Source organism: Pelodiscus sinensis, chromosome 3 (genome assembly GCF_049634645.1).
Source record: "Pelodiscus sinensis isolate JC-2024 chromosome 3, ASM4963464v1, whole genome shotgun sequence".
In the NCBI taxonomy this organism is placed as follows: domain Eukaryota; kingdom Metazoa; phylum Chordata; order Testudines; family Trionychidae; genus Pelodiscus; species Pelodiscus sinensis.
The window spans coordinates 38,219,001-38,246,849 of NC_134713.1; positions in this window are offsets into that span (position 1 = coordinate 38,219,001).

Genomic DNA, 27,849 nt, shown 5'->3' on the forward strand with positions numbered 1-27,849 from the left:
CTCCACTGGACTTCTATTCTGTGGAAGGAGCTGTCACCTGTTTTATTAAGTGCCGTGGTACTGGGGCTTTTTGCTGTTCCTGCATCTGCTTTTAGCTTTACCCATGGAATGCCTTCAGTATTAGCAGAATGTTAGGAATCATTAAAAAAAAGGATAGAGAATAAAACAGAGAATATCTTATTGCCTCTATATAAATCCATGGTAAACCCACATCTTGACTATTGTGTGCTGATGTGGTTGCCTCATCTCAGAAAAAGAAAAATATTGGCATGGGAAGAGGTTCAGAAAAGGGCAACAAAAATTATTAGGGGTTTGGAACAGATACCATATGAAGAGAGATTAAAAAGACTGGAACTTTTCTTAGAAAAGAGGAGACTAAGGGGGGATATGATGGAGGTGTATAAAATCATGACAGGTATAGAGAAAGTGAATAAGGAAAAGTTATTTATTTGTTCTCATAACATAAGATCTAGGTGAAATTAATAGATAGCAGGTTTAAAACAAACAAAAGGAAGTTTTTCTTCAGGCAGTGCACAGTCAAACTGTGGAACTCCTTGCCAGGGGATGTTGTGAAGACCAGGACTTCAACAGCATTCAAAACAGTACTAGATCAATTTACTGAGATTAGGTCCATCAACACTTATTAACCAGGGTGTGTAGGAATGGTGTCCTTAGCCTTTGTTTGTCAGAGGCTGGAAATGGATGACAAGAGCTAGATTGTTTGATGATTACCTGCTCTGTTTACTCCCTCTGGAGCATCTGGCATTGGCCACTGTTGGAAGACAGGATACTGGATGACTATGTGGACTTTTGGTCTGATCCAGTATGGCCATTCTTATGTTCTTATCTCTATCTGCTTTTGTTGTTCTGCCAACCAAATCAGCTCTCGAATTTTTCCCTGATACAGCCTGTCCAATAACAGATTGATTCTTACCCTCTTCTTGCTGGCTGACAGGTAGATCATGTATAAGCCCACACTTGTGAGTAGGTTCATCCCCTTCAGCTCCTAGAAGCCCTGGCTAGTAAGCCCTCTCCCTCTCTCCACCCAGTGAATTATATGGTGCCTGCAGATAACCAGGATACCTTCACAAGTGCATTTATTATTGGTTTTTTTCTATGCTTCTCATACTACCTCATATAACAATATATAGCTGGAGGTACCTTCTTTTGTATTTGCTTTTTTTGATGCAGCAGCTGCCTCATCATACAAGACTATGACTACCAATTTTTTTCATTAATTTGTAGCCAAATTTGTATATATCCATTCACTCAGTCAAGTTTCCTTAAGAAAACATAGCTAGAGGGGTTTCTACAGTATTCTATTTTCATGGCATCCTCATTTTAGGGAAAGAAATAGATTCTGAGAATACTCAGTTTTTCATAACACAACTTTCTTTCAATAGAATGCTTCCCACAATATGGCCTCTTTCTCTTAGCTTGCCCAGGCTCTTGTATTTGCTTTCTTCCCTGGATTCTCCTACTGGTAAGCTAATTACATATTTACTGCATCAGACTCCCCACAGAATTGTTTGTTCTTCACCTTCCAAACCTAGTCAAGCTCTCTAATTTCTTTTTAAACGAACTCCACACAGTTTCTGGAGTGATCTAAGTCTCTGTTTGTCAACATATTTGACACCAGGGACAAACTATCTGCCTTCCTAAACTATGTCAGGGAGATATCAAGTACCAGCTCTGATACATAGACTGTTCATTGAGACACAATGGCATAAGTGATAATGGAGCTGGGCTTGAAAGAATTCTGTGGTTACCTGCTAAGAGAATTGTGTTACACCTCCCCATTGAATGAGAGTTTCTTTATTCATATGAAGTGGAATAGCTCTAGGGGAGATTGACTTTGTAGATCAGGCAGATTGGGAGCAAGAACTTTAATCTGGACACATATGGCTCAGCAGTTGTGCTAACCACTAAGCTATTGGTGCTCGCTCTCAAGGAGTTGGGATAATTGTGAAATTTAAAATTCTGTTTTGCAACTTGGGAGATCTTTCTCAATTTCATGCATTACGTTTTCAAGATAGTGAAACAACACAGTGAATTGTTAAAACCTACTCCCTTAATTATTTTTGTATATGAAATACATTTATGAAAAATGAAATACAGGTTGTACCTCCAAAATCCAGCACTCTCTGCTCTGGCAACATCTGTCATCAGGCAGGACCAGGGATGCTCCTGGACCAGAAAGTCCGGGAGCCTAAGGTCAGGAGAGCCAACCAGGGCAACAGGGTTGGCAGCCCAGGTGGTGGCAGCACAAGACTGGGGCCTGAGCCCTAAGGCAGCCTCCGGCAGCCCACACTAGTGTGGGCTTAAGTCAGAGTCCCCAGCAGCCCACATCAGTGTGGGGCTGGAGTTGAACCCCACAGGAGCACAGGGCTGGAGACCCACAGCAGCCTTCTGGGGCATGGGACTGGGGCCAGAGCCCCACTGTAGGAGCTGGAGCCTGTGCTGCTCAGGACAGCAGCTGGACAAGTAGCCCAGTCATATTAGGGTTGGAGAAGAGCGAGTCAGGGTGCCTGCTGGGGCAGCCAGCCAGCAACAGGTGATGGGCTTGGGGGGCCAGTGGCAGGACCCCTGGTATGGCAAATCTCTCATTTGGAGCCAGTCAGGTCCCAACCATGCCAGACTAGGGAAGTCCAACCTGTACTTCCATTTAATACAAGACTCAGTTGAGTGCATGAATACATTTGAACCTAAAAAGAATGAATTGTCTTGACACAAAAAGAGGCAGTTAACAGACAGTTTCAGAGATAGTTGACAGGCTTTCCTTCCAGGTTCAGCTTTACAGGTGATATCAACATGGCAGGAAGGCAGATTTTGATAAGCTCAGAGAACTTGTAGGTAAGGTCCCATGGGAAGCAAGACTGAAGGGAAAAACAACTGAGGAGAGTTGGAAGTATTTCAAAGGGACGTTGTTAAGAGCCCAAAAGCAAACAATTCTGCTGTGTAGGAAAGATAGAAAATATGGCAAAAGACCAGCTTGGGTTAACAAGGAGATCTTGCATGATCTCAAAAAAAAAGTCATATAAAAAATGGAAACTAGGACAAATAACAAAGGATGAATATAGGCAAGCAACACGGGAATGCAGCAGCAAGATTAGAAAGGCAAAGGCACAAAATGAGATCAAACTAGTTACAGGCATAAAGGGAAACAAGAAGACCTTTTATAAATACATTAAAAGCAAGAGGAAGACCAAGGAAAGGGTTGGCCCACTGCTTAGTGAAGAGGGAGAAGCAGTAACAGGAAACTTGGAAATGGCGGAGATGCTCAATGACTTCTTTGTTTCGGTCTTCACGGAGAAGTCTGGAGGTGTGCCTAACGTAGTGAATACAAGCAGAGAGAGGGTAAGTTTAGAAGATAGGATACACAAAGAACAAGTTAAAAATCACTTAGGAAAGTTAGATGTCAGCAAGTTACCAGGTCCTGATGAAATGCATCCCAGGATACTCAAGGAGCTGATAGAGGAGGTATCTGAGCCTTTAGCTATGATCTTTGAAAAATCAAGGAAGACAGGGGAGATTCCAGAAGACTGGAAAAGGACAAATATTGTGCCCATCTATAAAAAGGGGAATAAGAACAACCCAGGAAACTACAGACTGGTCAGTTTAACGTCTGTCCCAGGGAAGATAATGGAGCAGGTAATTAAGGAAATCATATGCAAACACTTGGAAGGTAATAAAGTGATAGGGAATAGCCAGCATGGGTTTGTGAAGAAAAAGTCATGCCAAACTAATCTGATAGCTTTCTTTGATAGGATAACGAGCCTTGTGGATAAGGGAGAAGCGGTGGATGTCATATACCTAGACTTTAGTAAGGCATTTGATACGGTCTCGCATGATATTCTTATTGATAAACTAGGCAAATATAACTTAGATAGGGCCACGATAAGGTGGGTGCATTACCGTAGTCAGAGAGTTGTTGTTAACGGTGCTAAATCCTGCTGGAAAGGGACAACAAGTGGAGTTCCTCAAGGGTCTGTTTTGGGACCCGTACTGTTCAATATCTTCATCAGTTATGTAGATATTGGGATAGAGAGTACGCTTATTAAGTTTGCAGATGATACCAAACTGGGTGGGGTTGCAACTTCTTTGGAGGATAGGGACTGTTGGAAATAATCCAGGACACTCTGGATGCAGGTGAAAACAAGCGGAGGATATATTATACACCAGCTGATGGAGTGACACGCAGGGGTTACCCTGGTGAACATTGGTTAATTAGCACAATACAATAGGTTATATAGTCAGCAGGTGGACGGAGGAAAAATGATTTGATAGGTCTAGCAGCAAGACGAAATAAGCACATAAGCCAATAGAACTACTAAAGATTACATAATATCTCCGCCCATTGCAAAGTAACAGCTCATTAATTAATATACAGGTGGTTATTTTTCAAATGCCAAAACATGTCAGCAAAACAATAATAACATTTTAGTCTGCATAGATGATGATGTTGATATAGCAGGTGGGCATGGCCTTGAGTTGATGCAGCGCTTGGTTCTCAGGCTTATTATCAAGGAGTGAAGCAAGACAGTTTAAGCAAATTTTATGAATGTTATCTTAAGCAAAATGTGTTACGTTGCCAACTGAGACCCTTTCCGAGTGTTTTAGAACGTGGTTGCTATGGTGCCCAGGGTCTATTACTGTCTGCAGTTCTTATCCTGACTGTGGTGTTCCCAGGCCTTAATCCTAGAATGGAGTTATGCTGTTTAGAGGCCTACTAGCACATTTAGGGCTGCCTCAGTTTACCCTACAGGGACATAATTCAAAATGACCTTAGCAAGTTAGAGAAAAGGTCAGAGGTAAACAGGATGAAGTTTAATAAAGAGAAATGCAAAGTGCTCCACTTAGGAAGGAACAATCAGTTCCATACATACAAGATGGGAAGCGACTGTCTAGGAAGGAGCATGGCGGAAAGGGATCTAGAGGTCATAGTGGACCACAAGTTGAATATGAGTCAACAGTGTGATGCTGTTGCAAAAAAAGCAAATATGATTCTAGGTTGTATCAACAGGTGTGTTGTAAGCAAACTCGTGAAGTCATTCTGCCGCTTTACTCTGCACTAGTTAGGCCTCATCTGGAATACTGTGTCCAGTTCTGGGCGCCACATTTCAAGAAAGATGTGGAGAAATTGGAAAGGGTACAGAGAAGAGCGACAAGAATGATTAAAGGTCTAGAGAACATGACCTATGAAGCCAGGCTTCATGAACTGGGCTTGTTTAGTTTGGAAAAAAGAAGATTAAGGGGGGGACATGATAGCGGTTTTCAAATATCTAAAAGGGAGTCACAGGGAGAAAGGAGAAAATTTGTTCCTCTTGGTTTCTGAGGACAGGACAAGGAGTAATGGGCTTAAAGTGCAGCAAGGGAGGTTTAGATTGGACATTAGGAAAAAATTCCTAACTTTCAGGGTGGTCAAATATTGGAATAAATTGCCAAGGGAGGTGGTGGAATCTCCCTCTCTGGAGATATTTAAGAACAGGTTAGATAGACATCTGTCAGGGATGGTGTAGATGGAGCTTGGTTCTGCTTTGAGGGCGGGGGGCTGGACTCGATGACCTCTCGAGGTCCCTTCCAGTCCTATGATTCTATGATTCTATGGCAAAAGATGATATAGTTGTGGTGACTTTTAATGGATGTGCCAGACTTCCTTTCCTCCCAAAAGCTAGAAGGGAGTTTCTGTGCATGAAGTGCAAGTTATTGGTTATCTTGAAGGAGAAGATTCTTGCATTGGTTGGGCAAATTGAGAATCATTGAAGCTGGGGAGCTCCTAGACAGTCAGGTTCTGGAAACATTGTTCCTGTAGTTTCAAAAAAGAAATGCCATAAAGTAAAAGGAGGGAGAGGAAGTCAAAAAAGCCTAGACAACAGAGACAGGAGAAATCTATTTCCTGCAGAAGTAAGGATAATAATGAGAACTTTTAAGCAGACGAGTAATCCTAACTATGATTTTGATCCATTACTATGAGTTGATTTTCACTAGTTTGTCACTCTCTGGTTCAGCAGCATCCATTATCTAGCACACTTTCAGTTAGCTGGCTGTCCACTTATAATGCCTGCAGTCCCATAAAGTTTGTGTACAGTCATCAGTCCTGGCTCTCAGTATTCTGTGCTGCTGTTTAGGCTAATTTACCACTAAATATTTTATAAGAGCCCAGTAAGCAGCTAACGTGTTGCTAGATTATATTGACCTTGCATGGTTTGGTTCTGCACCAATCAAGTCCCAAGGATGCTGGACTAGAGAGGTTCAACCCTGTAGATGGAAATGGTAGAATTATAAATAATAATGGAGAAAAGGCAGAAGGGTTAGATAAATATTTCTGTTTTATGTTTGGGAAAAACAGGTAGTTATATGATAACACTCTTTCCATTCCTTTAATATCTCATAAAGATATTAAAATACAGCTACTAAAATTGGATATTTTAAAAATCAGATGGTATGGATAACTTACAGCCAATAATTTGTAAGTTGGCTGATGAGCTTACTGATGAGCGTGCTGATTTTTACAAATCTTGAAACACAATGGCTATGTCTAGACTGGCATGATTTTCCGGAAATGCTTTTAACGGAAAAGTTTTCCGTTAAAAGCATTTTCAGAAAAGAGCGTCTAGTTTGGCACGGACGCTTTTCTGCAAAAGCACTTTTTGCGGAATAGCATCCGTGGCCAATCTAGACACGCTTTTGTGCAAAAAAAGCCCCGATCGCCATTTTCGCGACCAGGGCTTTTTTGCGCAAAACAAATCTCAGCTGTCTACACTGGCCCTTTTGCGCAAAACTTTTGCGCAAAAGGGACTTTTGCCCAAATGGGAGCAGCATAGAATTTATGCAAAAAGCCCTGATTTCTTACAGTAGGAAGTCAGTGCTTTTGCAGAAATTCAAGCGGCCAGTGTAGACAGCTGGCAAGTTTTTCCGGAAAAGTGGCTGATTTTCTGTAAAAACTGGCCAGTCTAGACACAGCCAATGGAATTTCCAGAAGTCTGGAAGAATATTTATGTTATGCCAGTATTTTAAAAGAGCACATGGAATGACACACGTAATTATAGGCCAGTCAGTTCGACACTAACTCTCCTGTAGTTCTTTATTAAGTTCCATATCAGCGAATCCATTATCTTGTCTTAAATAAACATGGCTCTCAAGTAAGATAAAGGATTAACTGATATGGAACTTGATTAATAAAGAAGCACAGAAGAGGTATATAATTAATGCCAATCAAAAAGATTTATGGAAAACGTAATTGTCAAACTAACTTGGTATCTTTGTTTGATGATATTACCACTTTGGTTGATAAAGGTAGTATTGTTGATGAAATATACTTAGACTACTGTAAGGCATTTAACTGTGTAGTGCATGATGTTTTGATGAAACCTAGAAAAATGTAAAATGAATATAATACACATTAAAAACTGACTAACAGCTCAGGCTAAAAATGCAATTATAAATGTAAAAATCATTAATTGGGTGCATTTTGAGTGGATTGTCACAGGGATTTGTTCTTGTCCCTACTCTATTTAATATTTTTATTAATGCTCTGGAAGAGCACATGACGTTTTCACTAATACATTTTGTAGACAACACAAAAATTGGGTGAGTGGTAAATAATTAATAGATATAATGAATGATACAGGAAGATTTGGATCTTGTGGTAATCTAGGAAAAATTAATGTAATCCTTGCTTTCAGAATGGGATATTCTTTCCTGAGAAACAATTACTTTGAAAAAGATTTTGGGCCATGGTGGATAATCAGCTGAACACGAACTCCCACTCTAATGCTATGGCCTAAGCAGCTAATGGAATTCTTGAATGCATAAACAGGGGACTCTTAAGTACCAGCAGAGAAGTTACTTTATCTCTGCACTTGTCAGTGGTGCAAGAACTGCTGGAATACTGTGTCCAGTTCTGGTGTCCACAGTTCAAGAAAGATATAGATAAATTGGAGAGAGGTTAGAGAAAAACCATGATAACGATTAAAGAATGAACCCCCCCGCCCCACCTTATGCTTAATAGTGACAGATTCAGGAATCTCAATATATTTAGTTTAACAAAGAAAAGGTTTAGAGGTGGCTTGAACTTCTATTTATCTATTTTAGTGTGAGCATAATTAGATTTCTACACAACTTCTATTGCATGAACTATACATGCTCTAGAAACTATTATCTCCACAGGATTACATGAGTTTTCTAGTACTTCGGTGACTTTTAAGTCAGCACACAAAGAGATATTATAAAATAGGTGGACCTACAGAATCATGCCTGAATGACCATAACTAGAATGTTTATTTATTAATTTATTTATTAAATAAAGGTTTAAGTTAATAAAGTCCAAAAACTACACCACAGTTTGAAACCAGGAAAATCCCGAAATTAGAGCGTTGAAGTCTCAGCACAGCTGCAACTAGAAAAATTAAACTTATTGCACCCAACTCAGCAGTTGATTGTGGCTGGGGACATAGGATGTCCTCCATGAATTCAGATGTCTTCCTTTGGGGAACTGGGGGGGACTGTCCCTATTTCCTCTCACAAAGCCAAATAATGGCTTGCTGAGCTGCAAGTATTTCTTCTGTCTCTCAAGACCTGCAACTGAAAAGACGAGCAGGAGACCTACTTTGGGGGATCTTTGCACAGACACTGCAAAAATAATGATTATAAACTGAAATATAGAAATTACATATATAAACAGTTCTTATTCTCCCCTCTAAAGCACTGAATTAAAAGGTTATTTTTAAAAGACCAGTTAATTTACACAGTTAACATGAAAGTCATAAAAACATGCCCCTTCAACATGTCCCTTGTGGTACTGTTGCCTGGTTTTCTAATTCCATGTAAAATTCAACATACTATCATGCTGGAAAAGGCTTCAGGAGTAAACCTTGAGGAAAAATCCGGAGTCGGAGTCCCTAAGACAGTTCGACGCTGCTTGCAGCCTCGCTCTGGCAACTCCTGCGACGGCGCCGATGCCAAACTGTAGCAGCCCTGCTGTTCCTTTGGATCCATCGACGACGTGGAGAGGGGGGACCCGCTACGTGGGCAATAGCCTGTTCCTCCATATTACATCGCCCTGGCTAGTATCCGACTACCAACATATCTCGCAACCCTGGAGAGGACACTCCAGCCTCGCTAGCGCTACTAGCGCGGAAACAACATGGGGAGCAACAGTTTACCGGTTATAAGCCACAGCTCAATTGGCATAGAGCATGGCGCCAGGGGTTGTTCCCGATGGTGGGAGGAATCTTCAGGTCTCACTGGGCAGTTACCGCCCGCCTCAAGCTGGGCAGCCCCCAGACAGTCAGGTACTGCCCCGCCACAGTCTGCTTTCCTCACTGGGTGCATGGGGATTAGGAATATTCAGAACGGCAGGCTGCAACCATCGCACCAGGCAACAAAACACTGAGAAAGAGACCACCTCTTAAACTGGGATGTTGGAATGTCCGTACAATGTTGACGGGCCTCTCCGAAGACGTACGGGACATTGACGACCTACGAAAGACAGCAGTCATCAACAACGAACTTCTGAGGCTGAACATAGACATCGCCGCCCTACAGGAAACACGACTGGCAGACTCAGGCATTCTGAAAGAAAAAGACTACACCTTCTACTGGCAGGGAAAGGCCCCAGACGAGCCCAGACAGCATGGCGTAGCTTTCGCGGTGAAAAATAGCCTACTGAGTATGGTAGAACCAGGCAGTAATGGCTCAGAATGACTCCTCACCCTTCATCTCAACACCACCACAGGCCCTATCACCCTCGTCAGCGTATACGCCCCAACTCTGAACGCAACATTGGAAACTAAAGACCGGTTCTATGAGAACCTAACATCTGTCATCAACAGCATCCCCGACAAGGAACAACTCATCCTTCTGGGTGACTTCAATGCCAGAGTAGATGCGGACAATGACTCATGGCCTTCGTGCCTCGGAAAATTTGGCGTCGGCAAAATGAACGAGAACGGCCAACACCTGCTCGAGCTCTGCGCTTTCTACAACCTGTGCATCGCCAACTCATACTTTCAGACCAAGCCCCAGCATAAGGTCTCCTGGCGACATCCGCGCTCGAAACACTGGCACCAGTTGGACCTTATACTAGTTCGCCGCTCAGCTATCAATCGCGTTCTGCACGTACGCTCTTATCATAGCGCTGACTGCGACACAGACCACTCCTTAGTGTGCTGCAAGATCAGGCTGAACCCGAAGAGGTTTCATCATTCAAGGAAACAAGGAAATCCTCGCATCGACGTCAGCAAGATGTCGCAGCCTGACCTGACGCAGAAATTCGCAGAAGCGCTTGAGAAGTAACTTGACGCCACACAGACAGGAGACTCTGCCATGGAAAAGTGGGAAACACTGCGGAACATAATGCACTGCACTGCCCTGGCAACCTTTGGAAAGAGGACCACAAAGACGCACGACTGGTTTGAAGCAAAGTCCTCTGTGATGATTCCAGTCATAGAAGCCAAGCGCGCCGCCCTGGCAGAATACAAGCGGTCACCAAGCCAGAGGAACCTACAAATTCTCAGGGATACTAGGAGCAAGGCTCAACAGGTTGCCAGACACTGTGCGAACGAATATTGGCAGCAGCTCAGCAACGACATCCAGAAAGCAGCCATATCAGGGAACACAAGAGGCATGTACGACGGCATCAAGAAAGCGCTGGGCCCTACCAAGAGCAAAACAGCACCCCTCAAGTCATCTACTGGAGAAATAATCTCCGACAAGCAACAACAGTTGGGGAGATGGGTGGAACACTACTCCGACCTCTACTCCAGACGGAATACGGTGACCTCCGCAGCATTAGATGCCATTGAATGCCTGCCAATAATGGAAGAACTTGATGCAGAGCCAACAGTAGAAGAGCTCAGCAAGGCTGTGGATAAACTGGCCTCAAGAAAAGCCCCCGGCAGCGACGGGATTCCTCCAGACCTGCTGAAACAGTGCAAGTGTTCCCTACTGCACCCTCTTCACAAAGTGCTCTGTCAGTGCTGGAAAGAAGGAGCCGTACCGCAGGATATGCGGGATGCTAAGATCGTCACCCTCTACAAGAATAAGGGCGAGAGAAGTGATTGCAACAACTACAGAGGCATCTCCCTTCTTAGCATCGTAGGCAAAGTATTTGCTAAGGTCATCTTGACCCGACTGCAGAAGCTGGCTGAACGTGTCTACCCGGAGTCACAGTGTGGTTTCCGTGCAGAACGGTCAACCGTAGACATGATTTTCTCCCTATGACAACTCCAGGAGAAGTGTAGAGAACAGCAGATGCCCCTGTACGTCTCCTTCATTGATCTCACCAAAGCCTTTGACCTGGTCAGCAGAGACAGACTCTTCAAAATCCTTCACAAGATCGTCTGCCCACCAAAACTGCAGAGTTTGATTGAATCCCTCCACACAGACATGAAGGGAACAGTGCAGTTTAACGGCAGTTGCTCTGAGCCTTTCAGCATCAGCAGCGGCGTCAAGCAAGGCTGCGTTCTTGCCCCCACATTGTTTGGGATCTTCTTTGCCCTGCTCCTCAAGCATGCCTTCGGCTCAGCAATGGAAGGAATCTACCTCCGCACCAGATCGGACGGCAAGCTATTCAATCTCTCTCGCCTCAAAGCCAAGACGAAGATACGTGAGACGCTGATCAGGGACATGATATTTGCCGACGACGCAGCAGTCGTCACACACACCCAGGAAGAACTACAGTCGCTGATGAGCCGTTTTTCCATGGCCTGCAAAGACTTTGGGCTGACTATCAGTTTGAAAAAAACAAACGTCCTAAGCCAGGACACTGTCACTCCACCAGCCATCACAGTAGACGACTACCAGCTTGACGTCGTCCACCAGTTCACGTACTTGGGCTCCACCATCACCGATAATCTCTCCCTTGACGCTGAGCTCGACAAGAGGATCGGGAAGGCAGCCTCTACTTTAGCCCGCCTGACAACCCGAGTGTGGACCAACCCCAGGCTGACAACCGCAACAAAGATGGCAGAGTACAACACCTGCGTCATCAGCACCCTGCTGTATGGGAGCGAGACATGGACCACATACTCGAGACAAGAGCGGAGACTGAACCCCTTCCATCTACGAGGTCTGCGCCGCATCCTGGGTATTACCTGGCAAGACAAAGTCTCCAACCTCGAAGTTCTGACTCAAGCCGGCCTCCCCAGCATATACACCATGCTCCGAAAACGTCGCCTGCGTTGGCTTGGCCATGTACGCCGCATGGAGGATGGGAGGATCCCAAAGGACATCCTCTACGGGGAACTGGCATCTGGGAAGAGAACCACAGGGCGCCCGAACCTGCAATTTAAAGATGTCGTGAAGAGGGACATGAAAGCCATCGACATAAACACGCAGTCCTGGGAAGACCTCGCAGCAGACCGCCCAAAGTGGAGGGGCACCCTGACCACACAGCTCAAGTCAGGCGAAACGAACATGATGCGTGCATCAGAAGAAAAGCGAGCCCGCAGGAAGTTACGCAACAACAACAGCCAGGGAACCACCTATAGCTGCGACTTCTGCGGCAAAGAATGCCTGTCCCGGATTGGCCTTTTCAGCCACCAACGACGCTGTCCCCGACGCTGTCCCAGACAATTCGACACGAACCAAGACGAGAACTAGGATACGTCATCCATGGTCAACTGACCGACGGAGGCCAATAAATCATGCTGTTGATTATATATGTAATTAATTGGTGTCTCAGTCTAGTTACTGAAGGTCCCCATCTCCAATGCTTTCTCTCGAAGCACATCATCATAGTTTGACCCAAAATCTTTGGTTTTGGCTCAGGTATTAGGGCTAGGCTTAATACATAGTGTCTCCTGGGATGACTGCCCTTCCCGCTTTTCTTTACAGCTGGACCAGTTGTGAATATGATGCATCCACCACCTCCTGCACCATCAGGCGACCCCAGGACAACCTGGCGAGGGAACACCTAGAGTGCCTCCAGTCCCTGAACTTCAACTTTGAGAAGGACCACCAAGAGTGCCATTCTGACTGGGAGCTGCACCACACCATGTGGGAGCAGCTGCCTGGCACCACAAAACAATGTGCATGGCATACACAAATGCCATCGAGTACCTGCTTGTCACCATTGAGCATTCCAGCAGCTGCCCCCCAGCACCTGCTCTGCACTAAGTCCTCCCACATCCTCTTTCCTCCAAGTCTCTCCTGCACCTGTTCCCCCCCACAAGTCCCTCCTGTACCAGCCTCCACCCCATCAGTTTCTCCTCCTAGCTCCACCCCCCAGGGCCACCAAGGGGCCCTCACACTGGGGAGTGGGACCTCCTGGGCAGCTGAAGCATCCAGACACACCCAAAGTAGGCACCAGTCCCAGCCCCATCCCTGAGCTCCTCCTTCCGCCTCTTCTCCCCTCTTCCACCTTCCTCCCCACTTCCAGGTTCTTTCCTCAGACTCCCCCTCCTTTTATATATTCCCCAAATAAATATAACAGAGTTTATTGTTTCAAACAAAAAGTCTTGTTTATTTTATCTGCAGGGGTGAGGAAGGAAGGTGGGAAGGAAGGGCAGAGGAAGGGAAGGATATGGGATGAAAGGCACACTGGGGCTATTCAGAGGTCCCTTGTGGAGAGGACAGAGGGCATGTGTTACAGCTGGCCTTGACTGAAACTCTCTCTCGAGGCTTGCCTGATGAACACTGCCCCCTGTTGGGCTTGCTGCATCGCAGTAGTTCGTGGCTGCTCAAAAGCCCAGCAAGTCGCTCTGCCTCTGCCCCCACCCTGGCATCTCCCTGTTGTTCTCTCACAAGCTGTGGAGGACATAGCTGGCCACCACCACTTGAGGGACATTCTGCTCAATGAGGTCCAGGCAGATTTGGAGACACCAAAGGTCAAAGGTGCCCTGCACAATGATGTGGCACCTGCTGAGCATGGCATGGAACCATTCCTTAGTCAGGTCCAGATATCCTGTGTAGGGCTTCATAAGCCAGGGGAGCAAGGGGTAGGCTGCATCACCTAGGATGCACATGAACATGTCCTTCTCCCTTACCCCGTCGGGGGAAAAAATGCCAGCATTCATCTTCTGGGACAGGCTGGAGTACCTAAAGACATGGGCATCATGTGCCTTCCCCAACCACCTGATGTTAATATCAGTGAATTGGCACCAGTGGTCCACGATGGCTTGCAATACCTTTGAAAAGTACCCCTTTCTATTGATGTCATTGGAGTCCTGGTGGTCAGGATCCCACATGGGGAAGTGGGTGCCATAAATACCTCCCACCCACCCACCCACCCACCCACCCACCCACACACACACATACACAGTTGGGGAAGCCCATGGCAGCAAACCCAGCGATGATGGGGTCCACATTGCCCAGGTTTATGACCCTGTGCAGCAGGATGGTGTTGATCTTCATCATCTGTAGAATGTTAGAAACTTAGAAATCACAAGGTTGCCAGAGCCCTTGGGAGTTCCCTGAGCCCAAGCCCCTTCCCACATGAGCCGCAACCACAACTACCCCCCATACCTAGCAGGGCTTTGTGAAACCAGGACTGAAAAATCTCCAGGGAGAGAGATTCCACACCCCCTTCCATAGGGAACCCCATTCCAGTAGTTCACCACCCTCCTAGGACAGCAGCAAGAACATAAAACCTGCTAGAGCACAGCCCCAGCTGTTGATCTCCCACACTGAACTGGTTCCCAACAGAGTAGTTGCTGTCTGGCATGGCAAGCTTCCAATTTGTGATGGCTTCTGGAGGGGGATGGTGGGTCACATGTGGGTGTTTTGTCACTGCAGAGCAGGGGCAAGCCACTCACAGAACTCCAGGAAGGTGTCCTTTTGCATGCTGAAGTTCTGGAGCCACTGCTGGTCACTCCATGATAATGTGGTCCTACCATTCAGAACTAGTGTCCCTTAGCCAGAAGTGGTGGTGCACAGTGCGTAGGAGAGGATGGAAGGGAATGTGGTGCATGAGGAGCACCCAGGCCTGGGTGAGGAGGGCCCCCATTCTGAGCTGGTCATCATGCTGCTGCAGCACCATGTGGGCAGTCTGCATAAACTGTGCCAGGAGTTGCAGCAGCAGGTCTAGGAGCCAGTGACTGCTTTGCAGCATGTCTGGCTCCGTGATAGGAGTGCTGTGGCATCTGTAAGGGCAACCAGAGCATGTGGTGTGGTATTTGCTGTCCCTCAAGGAGGTAGGCAATGGAGAAGTGTCTGAGACAAGGCTGTAGAGAGGAGCCCCTTTAAGCAGAAGTCTTGGATAGTCTCAGGCAGCAACTCCAGGAAGTGACTGCCCGGAGTGATTCTGGAGGGCCTTAAATGCGATTCAGGTTTCAGTGAGTGCTATTTTAATATAGATCTGCACTATTTCAATGGAAATTTATGGTGTGGATGTGTTATTTCAAAATAATTATTTCGGGAGTTACTATTTCAAAATAACTTATTTCGAAATAACCTGGTAGTGTAGACATAACCTATTATGTTAAGCTGGGAGTTGAGCTATCACACCACCTTCCTGCAGCCACTGGGTGTGACAGCTGTCTTACATTCAGGCTGAATAAGGGAACAATTCAATACCTTTTTGTTCCATCTATAATGATGGAAAATCACTCCTCACCAATAAGAGTGAAGGAATGTCTGGGAAACCACTGTGCCATGGGATCCAAAGAGCTTCCCAGGGAGTAACAGACCAAATACAAGTTTCAATTGTAGATGTGTAAGAGAGAAGCAGAAATAACACCACTGAAGCACATAGAAAAGGCAGCAAGAAAACCACGACATGGCCAGCAACGCACTTGTAGCATGACCCTGGGAATAGCTATGAGAAAGATTGTAGGTAAAGTGCTAGTTGGAAATAAATTGAAACTCTATAGCTAGATTCCTGCTGTTTGATTCTCACTGTGCTCAAGGAAACAGACCTTTCTGTACATTATTTGTAAGTAAACAAGATTGCACAAAGAAACTCCTGACTCCATCTTCAATTTCTTCTCTGAATGGAAACAACTCACAAGACGACATTTTAGATAATATCCTAACAATAGCGTAACAAAATCCTGAAAGACCAGATTCTGATCCCAAGTGCACCAGTATAATGAACTGGCATCAGAATCTGGGCCAAAGTCTTTAATTTTTCATGATTTTAAAAATACAAATCTGACTTTCAGAATTTTTGCCAAATTAAAGGAATTTAAGTGAACTTGTCACACAGAAACAGTTACTAAATTGGATGGTATTTTTTCATAAACTTCACTATAGCACAATATCTTCTTTTGCTCCAGAAAGATGCTCATCACCGTGTTCTCTGAGGATATGTCTAGACTACATTCTTCTTTCGAAAGAGGAATGTAAATTAGGCAAATAGAAAGTGCAAATGAAGCACGGTTTTAAATATCCTGCACTTTATATTCACATCTGAGTGCTTTTTCGAAAAAGGATTTTTCAAAAGTGAAAGTGCAGTCTAGACATGGTTCTTTCGGGGAAAAAAACCCTTTTTCGAAAGAACCCTTACTAATTTTTTCAGGAGTATGGATTCTTTCGAAAAAGCATGTCTAGACTGTGCTTTCACTTTTGAAAAAACCTTTTTTGAAAAAGCGCTCGAATGTGACTATGCAAATGAAGCATGGGATATTTAAATCTGCACTTCATTTGCAATTTTGATTTGCCTAATTTACATACCTCTTTTGAAAGAGGAATGTAGTTTAGATATGCCCTGAGGGTAAAAAGTTGATAAACTAGAACAGTGATAGGCAACTAAGACTAGTGAGTGGGCTTCATGAGTGGCCCTCCTTCATACTCTGGAAGGGAGGGAGACAAGCAGAGATGGCATGTGAATCAGAGGATTCATGGCACTGACCTTGTCAAAGTGTGGTATGCTGGGTCACCATACTTGGGCTTTTACACACTGAAACAATATATTTGCATTCATTAATTTCTTAAACACAGTGATGGATAATAATTATGATCTCTATAGTTACCATATTGTAAAATCCCCCTTCAAATTCCTCCATTACAAAATTGCCTCTATTATTATGGGATTTACCTGTACTTTTGTGGTCACAGCATAAGAGTGCATAATTGGTGACATAGGGTTAAATCTTCAGGCCCTCTTTGGCTAACTACAAAATCAGTCCTCTCACACTTGGCCTCACACTCACATAAGTATAATCAATTTTGCTTGTAGAGGATTTATTTAACTTTGGGCTGGGAGAAAGCTGATATGTGCAGAGGAGACATCCCCTGGGGATGCACTTGTTAAAGCAGGAACTAGTCTATTTTCTAGTCTAGAGGACGGGAATGACATTGGTAAGGTAAAGATAGGAGCTAGTAAGAAACTGTCAAACTTAAAGGATTTAAACTTAAGCATAACACATGAAGGCAAGCAACTAAATATTGACAAAATGTAAACATGTCTCTGTTCAAATGCCAGCCGTCTAAATAGTAAGATGGAAGAACTAAAGTGTCTGGAATTAAATGAGGATATTGATATAATAAGCATCACAGAAACTTGGTAGATTGATGATAATCAATAGAACACAGGAATACCCTTTCACACAGTGCAAAATCTAGGGGTAACCCAATAAAATTAATAGGCAGTAGGTTTAATACAAATAAGAAGAAGTACTTTTTCAAAAAAATGAACAACTAATCTATGGAACTTATTGCCAGAGGATGTTGTGACAGCCAAAAGTATAACTGGATTCAAAAAAGAATTGGATAAATACATGGGGGAGAGAGCCATCAATTGCGATTTATGGCAGTGGTCAAGGATGAAGGAGTGTGGTAGTGGAAGAAAGTGGAAAACAAATGTGGCTCACTCCTTAGTTGCTTTGTTCTGTACAGTTTCCCTGAATATCTGATATGGGCCACTGCAGGAGACAGATAATGGTGAACTAGGTGAACTGCAAGGTGAACTAGGGTTTGACCTGCTTTGGCAGTGCTTACATTATTTTTCTTATAGAAAAGTCTAATATTTAAATGCTTAATATTTAATATTCTCCTACTTGTCCACAACAGTTTCAATCTAAAAAGCATTATATCCAGATTATAGCATCCAGACTAAGTTTATAGGTTAATGATATCCTGGAGGGGGAACTCCAATATTTATAATGAACTTACACACTCACACATGTACACATGCACACATACATTTTTATTATAAACATAAGAATCAGGATAAGGAAACTGGGTCTAACAAAAGTGGAAAATTCAGATATAGAATTAAAATGTCACAAGTAGGACATTGTGGCATGCCATGATGTTTATACGGTACCCCACTGTGTATTGAAGAAGCCATCCTTGACTCTGAATTTCTTGCCTTTGGAGACTTATCTCAAAAGTTTCTATCCTTTAAAAATTTACAAGCTGTGTGGATTTTGAATTGAGTTAATTAATCAATGCAAATGAATAAAAGTAAACAATAAGTTATATTACTTCATAATATTAGAATTGCAGTAAATGTCAGGTACAATAAATAAATGTTTTATGAACTGTGAGGCACATTAGACGAAATTTATGCTTGACAGCCTTCCATTCATCTTCAAGAGCAAAAACTGGAAATCATTTGAGAATACAATTGATTATGAAATCATTTGCTAACCTTCTATTTGAATGAAATAATCATCATAGTGTATCACAAAGTGAAAATGTAACAAACATTTATTAATGATGTGTATTGTTCCTTTAATCTGTAAGGGCATGTCTATACTAGGAAATTATTTTAAAATAATTCAATTAAAAAATAACTCCTGAAATAACTATTTCCCCAAGGAAAACAGGAGTACAGATTTTGAAGTAACCAGCCCATTATTTTGAAATAATGTGCTTGATAGTATGGACACTCTGCTTACCATTTTGAAATAAGGGACATTATTTAGAAATAATTCCATAGTGTAGACCAGGGCAAAGAAGGAAAGGTATCTGGAACACACAATTCAAAACTGCTATAGAAGTTAAGCTATGACAACATCACATCCTGCAAACCTATCCTATAAGACAGTGCTTTAAAACTTTCTCTGCCCTGCCTCTGAAACATGATGTAACTACATTTGTTGTCGGGAACAATCTTCCACCAACCAGGTCAAAACCACACCCATCTTATCACACTTGTGGGTGGGGTTAGGCCTTCAGGCAGACTTCTACGATGAAGGAACTGAGAACACTAGGGATGTCATTCAGAAGCAAACAGAGCTAGGTCTATGGCTTATAAATGCTGACTGATTATAGGCTGGGTTTTTTTTGTGTTAAAATCCTTCCCCATTAAGCTCTGTCCTTTACTCACACTGACGACTGGGAGTTGATACTGCCATAGGAGTCTGAGGGTATGTCTACACTACAAAGTTAGTTCGAACTAACGGACGTTAGTTCGAACTAACTTTCATAGGTGCTACACTAGCGCTCCGTTAGTTCGAATTTAATTTGAACTAACGGAGCGCTTAGTTCGAACTAGGTAATCCTCATTCCACGAGGATTAAGCCTAGTTCGAATTTACTAATTTGAATTAAGGGCTGTGTAGCCCCTTAATTTGAACTAGTGGGAGGCTAGCCCTCCCCAGGTTTCCCTGGTGGTCACTCTGGCCAACACCAGGGAAACTCGTATGCCCCCCTCCCAGCCCTGGACCCCTTAAAGGGGCACGGGCTGGCTACGATGCCCGTGCCAGGTGCAAGCCTGCTAGCTCCCAGCCAGCAGACCCTGCACTTGGCACGGATCAAGCCACCCACCCGATGCCCACCAGCCCTCCCCCTCTTCCCGGGACCAGGCTGGCGGCTCCCAGGAGCTTGCCCGGGACCGCAAGAGGCGGGCACCCGCCTGGGCTAGTGCGGACATCGTGGACCTCGTCCACGATCTCCGCACTAGGCACAGGAAAGTGTCCGGCTTGGGCAGGAGAGCTGCCAGCTTGGCCACCCAGGAGCAGGTGTGCATGAAAATCAAGGGGGTCCACTGAGACCCCCGACCCTGAGCCCTGAGCTTACAATGGCCGTCCTGGGTCAGACCAAAGGTCCATCTAGCCCAGTAGCCTGTCTGCTGACAGCGGCCAACCCTAGGGACCCTGGAGGGGATGGACCGAAGACAGTGACCAAGCCATTTGTCTCGTGCCTTCCCTCTCCAGCCTTCCACAAACCTTGGGCAGGGACACCACTCCTACCCCCTGGCTAATACCACTCCCTGGACCCAACCTCCATGACTTGATCTCACTTCCCTTTAAACTCTGGTCTAGTTCTATCCTTCACAGCCTCCTGCAGCAAGGAGTTCCACAGGTTGACTCTTTGCTTTGTGAAGAACAACTTTCTGTTACTAGTTTGAAGCCTGCTACCCATTCCTTTCCTTTGCTGTCCTCTAGTCCTTCTTTATGGGAACTAATGAAGAACTTTTCTGTATGCACCCTCTCCACACCACTCCTGCTTTTAGAGACCTCTATCCTGTCCCCCCTCCGTCTCCTCTTTTCTAAACTGAAAAGTCCCAGTCTCTTTAGCCTCTCTTCATATGGGACCTGTTCCCAACCCCTGATCATTTTAGTTGCCCTCCCCTCTCCCAGCCTCTCTCTTCCCCTCTCCCACCTCCTTTTCCCAGTCTCCCCCAGTTTTGTTCAATAAAGACAAATTCCATTTTTGAACTCAATTGTCCTTTATTTTGTACATCAAGAAGAGGGGCTAGGGAAGGGTAAGTGGAAGGAGGTGAGGGAGGAATGGGGTACGTGCCCCCCAATGGGGAGGACTGGGCTGGCTCTGCGGGCTTATGGGGTGGAACCTCTCCTGCAGCCCCCCGATTGCCCCCTCTCCCCAGATGGCAGCCTGCGGCAAGTGCAGCCGGGCTGATGGCCGAGTGCTGTGATGTGCCCAGTGTGGGTACTCCGGGCACTCCAAGCCAGGACTGCTTTGCAAGCGGGGTACCCCTGAGAACTGTCTGTCCGGGGTGGGGGTCGGGACCCTTTAAGCGCAGCCCTCGGCTAGCCTGAGACAGCATCTCCATGCTCTAAGTCCTCCTTTGATGCCCTGCTGGCACTGCTTCCGGCCATCCTTAAGCCTGGTTCAGGGTCCACTTATTGTGGACATGCTCGTTTGAATTAGCAAAACGCTAATTCAAACTAGTTTTTTAGTCTAGATCCGTTAGTTTGAATTAGCTTAGTTCGAATTAACTAATTCGAACTAAGTTAGTTCGAATTAACGTTGTAGTGTAGACGTACCCTGAGAGACTGATTCTGACTCCCTTGTAAAAGGAGGGGGGTTATGCTTTGATTTCTTTTTATTCCAAAAACAGAAGTGAGCACCCTAAAAGTCACAGCTAGAGATGTGTATCCTTACATCGGAACCATATCACAGAGTTGTGGCTGCCAAGAGAACAATATAGCAGATAAAGATAAGTATCGGGTAACTGACTAGTTGAATAGTTGCTGCATTTTGCATCGACTATTGGATTAGTCGATAGGACGTCTCCACTTTTGAAGTGAAGCAACAGCCCTAGGGCTTTTGCTACACTTCAAATGCAAAAGTGCTGTGTGGAGCCCAGGGTCAGCTGGGGACGTGCTGACCCTGGGCTCCGTGCAGTTCTGCTGCTTTGAAACGCTGCTGCAGTGTGCCTGGGATCAGCTGGGGAGTTCTCAGCTGAACCTGGGCTCTGTGCGGCACTGTAAGAAGCCCGATGCCGGGCTCCCTGGTGTTTCAAATCAGCAGTGCTGCACGGAGCTTGGGATCAGCTGGAGAGTCCGCAGCTCACCGCAGGCTCCATGTGGCATCTCCACTTTGAAATGCCATAAGAAGCCTGATGCTGGGCTCCCCACAGCAATTCAAAGCGGCAGTGCTGCATGGAGCCCAGGGTGAGCTGGGGAGTCCCCAGCTGATCCCAGGCTCCCTGGTGTTTCAAAGTGGCAGCACTGCATGGAGCCCCGGATCAGCTGGGGACTTACCAGCTTATCCCAGGCTCCACACAGTGTTGCACCCTTTTCTTCTCCCTCCCTCCCCCACATTTGATTATCAGATAGTCAACTAATCAACTAGTCTTTTACATCCCTAATAGGAGTAACCTAATAAAGGGGGGAAAAAACCCTCTTTGAGTTCATGCTTGTGCTACATTTTCAAGTTATTGCATAGAAATACTAATCTTTTTTATTAATAGGTTTGTAATTCATCAACAGTATCTATTTGGACAGCTGTCTGTACATTTAGTCGTCAATTAGCCTTTAAACTAAGACATTGTGTATGGTATGCCTATATCAAAATGATATTTCATCTTTAATTTAAACATATATCACTCATATTCTCTCCTCTCTTCTTTGAGTCCTCTGTCTCCTTCTCCTCAGAACATCTACTTCTCTCTTGCAGTTTCCCAGTTTATATCAACTCCTCCATCATGCCCTTTCAAACGTGGTCATTGTGGACTTCTGTTTCATTGTCCTTCTTAACATCCCTGTCTTTGTCCATCCTCTTCATCATGATCATATTAATGACACCAACTCTTCCACTTTCTTTCTGTTTATATACTTGCCAACACTCCCTACTTGTTATGTTTACTTTGCTTATGCTCTCTTTAACTTCCCCACCCGCAAACTATGACTGCAGTACTCTCCAGCCTTCCATATTCACATGTTGTGATATCTCCCATACTGTGATACTGTCCCTGCTATTTAATTTGTTTACTCCTATCAAAACCTGCTTTTTTCCACTGTAATCCAAGTTCTCCTGTATACTGAGACAATGGTTGCGTCTAGACTGGCCACTTGAATTTCCACACGAACACTGATTTCCTACTGTCTGAAATCAGTGCTTCTTGTGGAAATACTATGCTGGTCCTGTTTGGGCAAAAGTCCTGTTGTGCAAAGCTTTTGCGCAAAAGGGCCAGTGTAGACAGCTGAGATTTGTTTTTGTGCAAAAAAGCCCCGATCGCGAAAATGGTGATCAGGGCTTTTTTTCACAAAAGCACGTCTCGATTGGCACGGATGCTTTTCCACAAAAAGTGCTTTTGCGGAAAAGCGTCCGTGCCAATCTAGACGTTCTTTTCCACAAATGCTTTTAACGGAAAACTTTTCCGTTAAAAGCATTTGCAGAAAATCATGCCAGTCTAGACATAGCCAATATGTATTATTGTACTATATAATGTGGGTCAAACTGTCCTTTCACACTGATGAACTCATGGGAAGAGGTAAGGGACAATTCTCTAGTTTCTCTGGAGGGCAGAGCTGGGACCAAATTTAATTTGTGTAGATTGCCCTTTTACCTCATGTAGGGAATGAAAGATCACACAAATTCTCTGTGGGTTCTAGAAAGTAGAGGATCTGTTGCTATGGAAGTGATTAAGCACCCACTTACTTCCCTGTGAGGGAGATAGAGTGTATGTGGTGGAAGTTTTTGATAGCTCAGAGCCCAGTAACATGCCTAGAGCACTGCCCACAGCTAGAATACCAGTTGTTATGTTCATTGCTGCAAACAACTAGAACAGCTGTTTCTGAAACCTTAGCATAACTAACAGACCAGGAGGAGGACAGGAAAATGAATGACAACCTTATGCCCTCCTGACTTGAGGTTTTTTGCAGCAGCATGTGATTTTGCAAGATGGAAAAGTGTGTCAATAATTTACTATTGTTATATAAAATGCAGCTGATTAACTGATGGAAAATGTCTTGCCCAAAAGGCTAGAAACAGAACACTACAGGCTGTAAACTTCAAATTTAGCTTCTGCTCAGCTGGGTTTTTTGGGGGGACAGAGGACATGATCAAGCTATATAATACTAAATTAAGTATAAAAGGAGGAACAAATCTTAGCTCACTGGACAGTTGGACATTTGAACAGCTGGACACCTCCCAAATTCTCATGCAGATAGAAGGCTGGCCACTGGACTTCTACAAGTCCACTCGAGACCCCCCTCAAGACCGTGTGTAAATATTAATCTGAAGTTAATTTGGGGTGCTCTACTAACCTGTTGTAGATGTCTATAGGTGCTGGAGACTATATAAAGTAGAAACTTCGAGCGAAAGCACTTTTGTTTGCCTGCCTGGTTTAGCAGTTGATCAACTAGATGCTCTGTGTCCCCAAAGATTTATTTCTTACCACCACCTCACAGAGTAAAGTTACCAAGAGCATTAGGTTCAGTAAAACTCTGAGTAACAAGAGAACCACAATCAAGTCATCTAGACATAGTATGGCTGTATATTATGTAAAGAAGAGAGTATAGTAAATAAAGCTGCATTGTGAAATGATTTAGAGAATTAAATAATGTGGTTAGAGTTAGAGTTAATAAATAATGGGGGATAACTTAATAGCTATAGAACAGGGAGAAAAGATATTTTGAGATGAGATTTCACAAGAAAGATAAGGTTAGGAATGCTTTTTAAAACAGGCAGTTCCTTGGCAGTAATAGTACTGGAATTTTGGCAAGAGTCGTAGAAAGGGCTATTTCCAGATTAGTGGAGAAACTATGAGAATATGAGTTTTCTGAATATGCAGGATACAAAAAATATGTATGGTTTTTAAAACAAAGAGGACAGTCTTAGCATTGGCAGAAGTATTTGTGATTGCTGATGATGGTGAATCTATTAAGAGCCCAGCTTAAGTCACTGTAGAGATTGTATTATGTGAAATGGAAGAAGAATAGTCTTATGGTTACGGCACTGGACTATGGTTCAGGCAATTAAGGTCTTCTTTATACATGATCTTTGACATTACAGTAGTTCAATATAGAAAATAGTCTGTTGTCTAATTTGTCTGGCAATACTCACAAGTGTTTTAGTTTTATGAAATGCTTATAAATTGCTGCATTCATTAATCTCACTTATAGTATCGGTATCCTATTTTATAAGGTAATATTTAAATGTAACTGTGTAGATCTGCAGACAAGAGAAAGACATTCCCTAGTTTGAAATATTGGCTTCAAGCAAAAGATGTTACACCAGACCTACTCAACACGTGGCCTGTGGGCCACATGCGGCCCGTGGCCCATTTGTTTGTGGCCTGCGATGCAGTTTGGGTTTACGTGGGGCTCAACATGAGGCCAGGAGCCGAAGCAAAATAATTGTCTTCCGTTGATACATGTTTTAGTAGTTAAATTCCTGGACTGTCGTTGCTTATTAAAAGTGCTGTAATATGGATGAAAATCAGGTAAATATTGCATTTTATTAATATCAGAAGAAGGGTATGTCTACACTACCCTCCTAGTTCGAACTAGGAGGGTAATGTAGGCATACCGCACTTGCAAATGAAGCCCGGGATTTGAATTTCCCGGGCTTCATTTGCATAAGCAGGGAGCCGCCATTTTTAAAACCCCGCTGGTTCGAACCCCGTGCAGCGCGGCTACACGGGGCACGAACTAGGTAGTTCGAAATGAGGAGTAACGGTAGTTTGAACTAGGAAGCCTAGTTCGAACTACCTAGTTCGTGCCCCGTGTAGTCACGCTGCATGGGGTTCGAACCAGCGGGGTTTTAAAAATGGCGGCTCCCTGCTTATGCAAATGAAGCCCGGGAAATTCAAATCCTGGGCTTCATTTGCAAGTGCGGTATGCCTACATTACCCCTCTAGTTCGAACTAGCGGGGTAGTGTAGACATACCCAAACTGACTTAAATGGAGCCTGCGTGTTGTGTAGTCTGCTTTAATTTTTGTATACATGCCCATGACCGTGAAAGAAGCTATTTGCATATATTTTCATATATATATATATATTTGCGAGTATATGCAACCACACTTAAGTTGCGGCTCTCCACATATGCTGTGAGTATCATTATAGCCCCCAGAGCTTTCAAAGTTGGGTAGCCCTGTGTTACATACATCTTGCCCCAAAAGAAGCTCCATCAACTATTGTGGGGCACCTGGAGAGGGAACATGCAAGTGAATTCCTCTAATCTGCTGAGCAGACAGCTCAGAGAAGGAGAAAAGGGAATAAAAATCCCTGATAAGGAGAAACTATACCTCTATTCTCTTTTGACTCTCGGGGGCAAAGTTCTCTAAGCATAAACAAAAGACCAACTGTATTTAGACTGATTTAGTCCGAAGAAGCAAATATAGCTTACTATTATAAAAGTTTCCATTCCTTTTAAAACTTGACTGATTTATTTGTTTGTACATTTTAATTTCTTTAACCTTATAAGTAACTTTTTAATACATTTTTTACACAATTTGTTATAGGACTCCCTGTAACCATTGACTATATTGTGAGATCTAATGTGCAATTGTGCAAAATGTGCAATTGTGACTGATCTTCTGCACGTGTGAATGATCTGAATATTGTGATATTTGGTGCATTGGTCCATCTGTCACAAAGTTAAACTTGCCTAGGTGGCAAGATAGATCAAAGTACCCAAGAGGACTGCTTATGATTTCATGGTTAGGCTGTTAGAGTGCCTGAGTAATTTATATTTGATTATCATAGAAGCATGGAATACTAGGACTAGAAGGGACCCCTAGAGGTCATCGAGTCCTCTCTCTCTGCCCTCATGTCAGGACTCCGTACCGTCTAGACCATCCCGATAGACATTTATCTAACTTATTCTTAACTATCTCCAGAGATGGAGATTCCACAACCTCACTAGGCAATTTATTCCAGAGTTTAACCACCCTGACAGTTAGGAACTTTTTCCTAATGTCCAACCTAAACCTCCCTTGCTGCAGTTTAAGCCAGGAAGAGGAAGAAGAGGCCAGGAAGAAAAAGTTTTATCCCTCCTCCTTGTGACACCCTTCTAGATACCTGAAAACCGCTATTATGTCCCCCTCAATCTTCTCTTTTCCAAACTAAATAAGCCCAATTCTTTCAGTTTTCCTTCATACGTCGTGTTCTCTAGACCTTTAATGATTCTTATTGCTCTTCTCTGGACCCTCTCCAATTTCTCCACATCTTTCTTGAAATGTGGCACTCAGAACTGGACATATTACTCCAACTGAGGCCTAATCAGCGTAGAGTAGAGTGGAACAGTGACTTCTTGTGTCTTGCTCACAACATACGTGTTACTGCATCCTAGAATCATGTTTGCTTTTTTTGCAACAGCATCACACTGTTTACTCATATTTAGCTTGTGGTCCACTATAACCCCTAGATCTCTTTCTGCCAAACTCCTTCCTAGACAGTCGCTTCCCATTCTGTATGTGTAAAACTGATTGTTCCTTCTTAAGTGAAACACTTTGCATTTGTCCTTATTAAACTTCATCCTGTTTACCTGAGATCATTTCTCCAATTTGTCCAGATCATTTAGAATGATGATCCTATCCGCCACAAAAACGGACCAACAGAATCTGACATCTTAGATAAGAAAGAGGCTACGGGCCCTTATGGGTATAAAGATGGGTCCAGCAGCACATTTACTGTGAGTGTCAATCTACCATCTATCTGCTGGTCGGGTTAGGTGTTTGACCTTCTGAGGTTCCATGGGGATGCCCACCTTGTATTCGTCTTTCCTAGGAATTGAGGGACCAACCCAGGCTTGACCCACTGGAGTCGAGAGGCACAGAAGGGGGTAAAATTGTACTTGGATGTGGTCCTTTGCCTTAAGTGTACACATAGACTTAGAGCTCTTTAAAGATTAAGCTGTTACTTGGTACCATTATTTCTATCTTTATCTTCTTTGTAACCATTTTTAAGATCTATATTTGCTAGCAGTTAAGAAATAGAGCAATAGCCATTGTAACCATATGATTTATAAGCTTCTTTAATAAACCTGTAACTGTTTAAGCTTTAGCCTGACTCCTTCAGTTGTTGTAACAGAACCAAGCACAATTTAAAAGAACTTCAGCCGGTCATAAGGACAGGTATAGGAAGACCTTGGGCGTTTTGGATCGTGTCCCTCCCAGGAGACAGATCCGTTGGGGCATCTCTCAGTCTTCCCTAGACTGCCTGCTGAGAAGGGATCCTGTATCCTAGCAGCTGAAATTTGAGATGTAATAAGCTCTTCCTATAAACTCTGGGGTGTCTGTCAGCCTGTTGGCTGCCCTCCGCAACG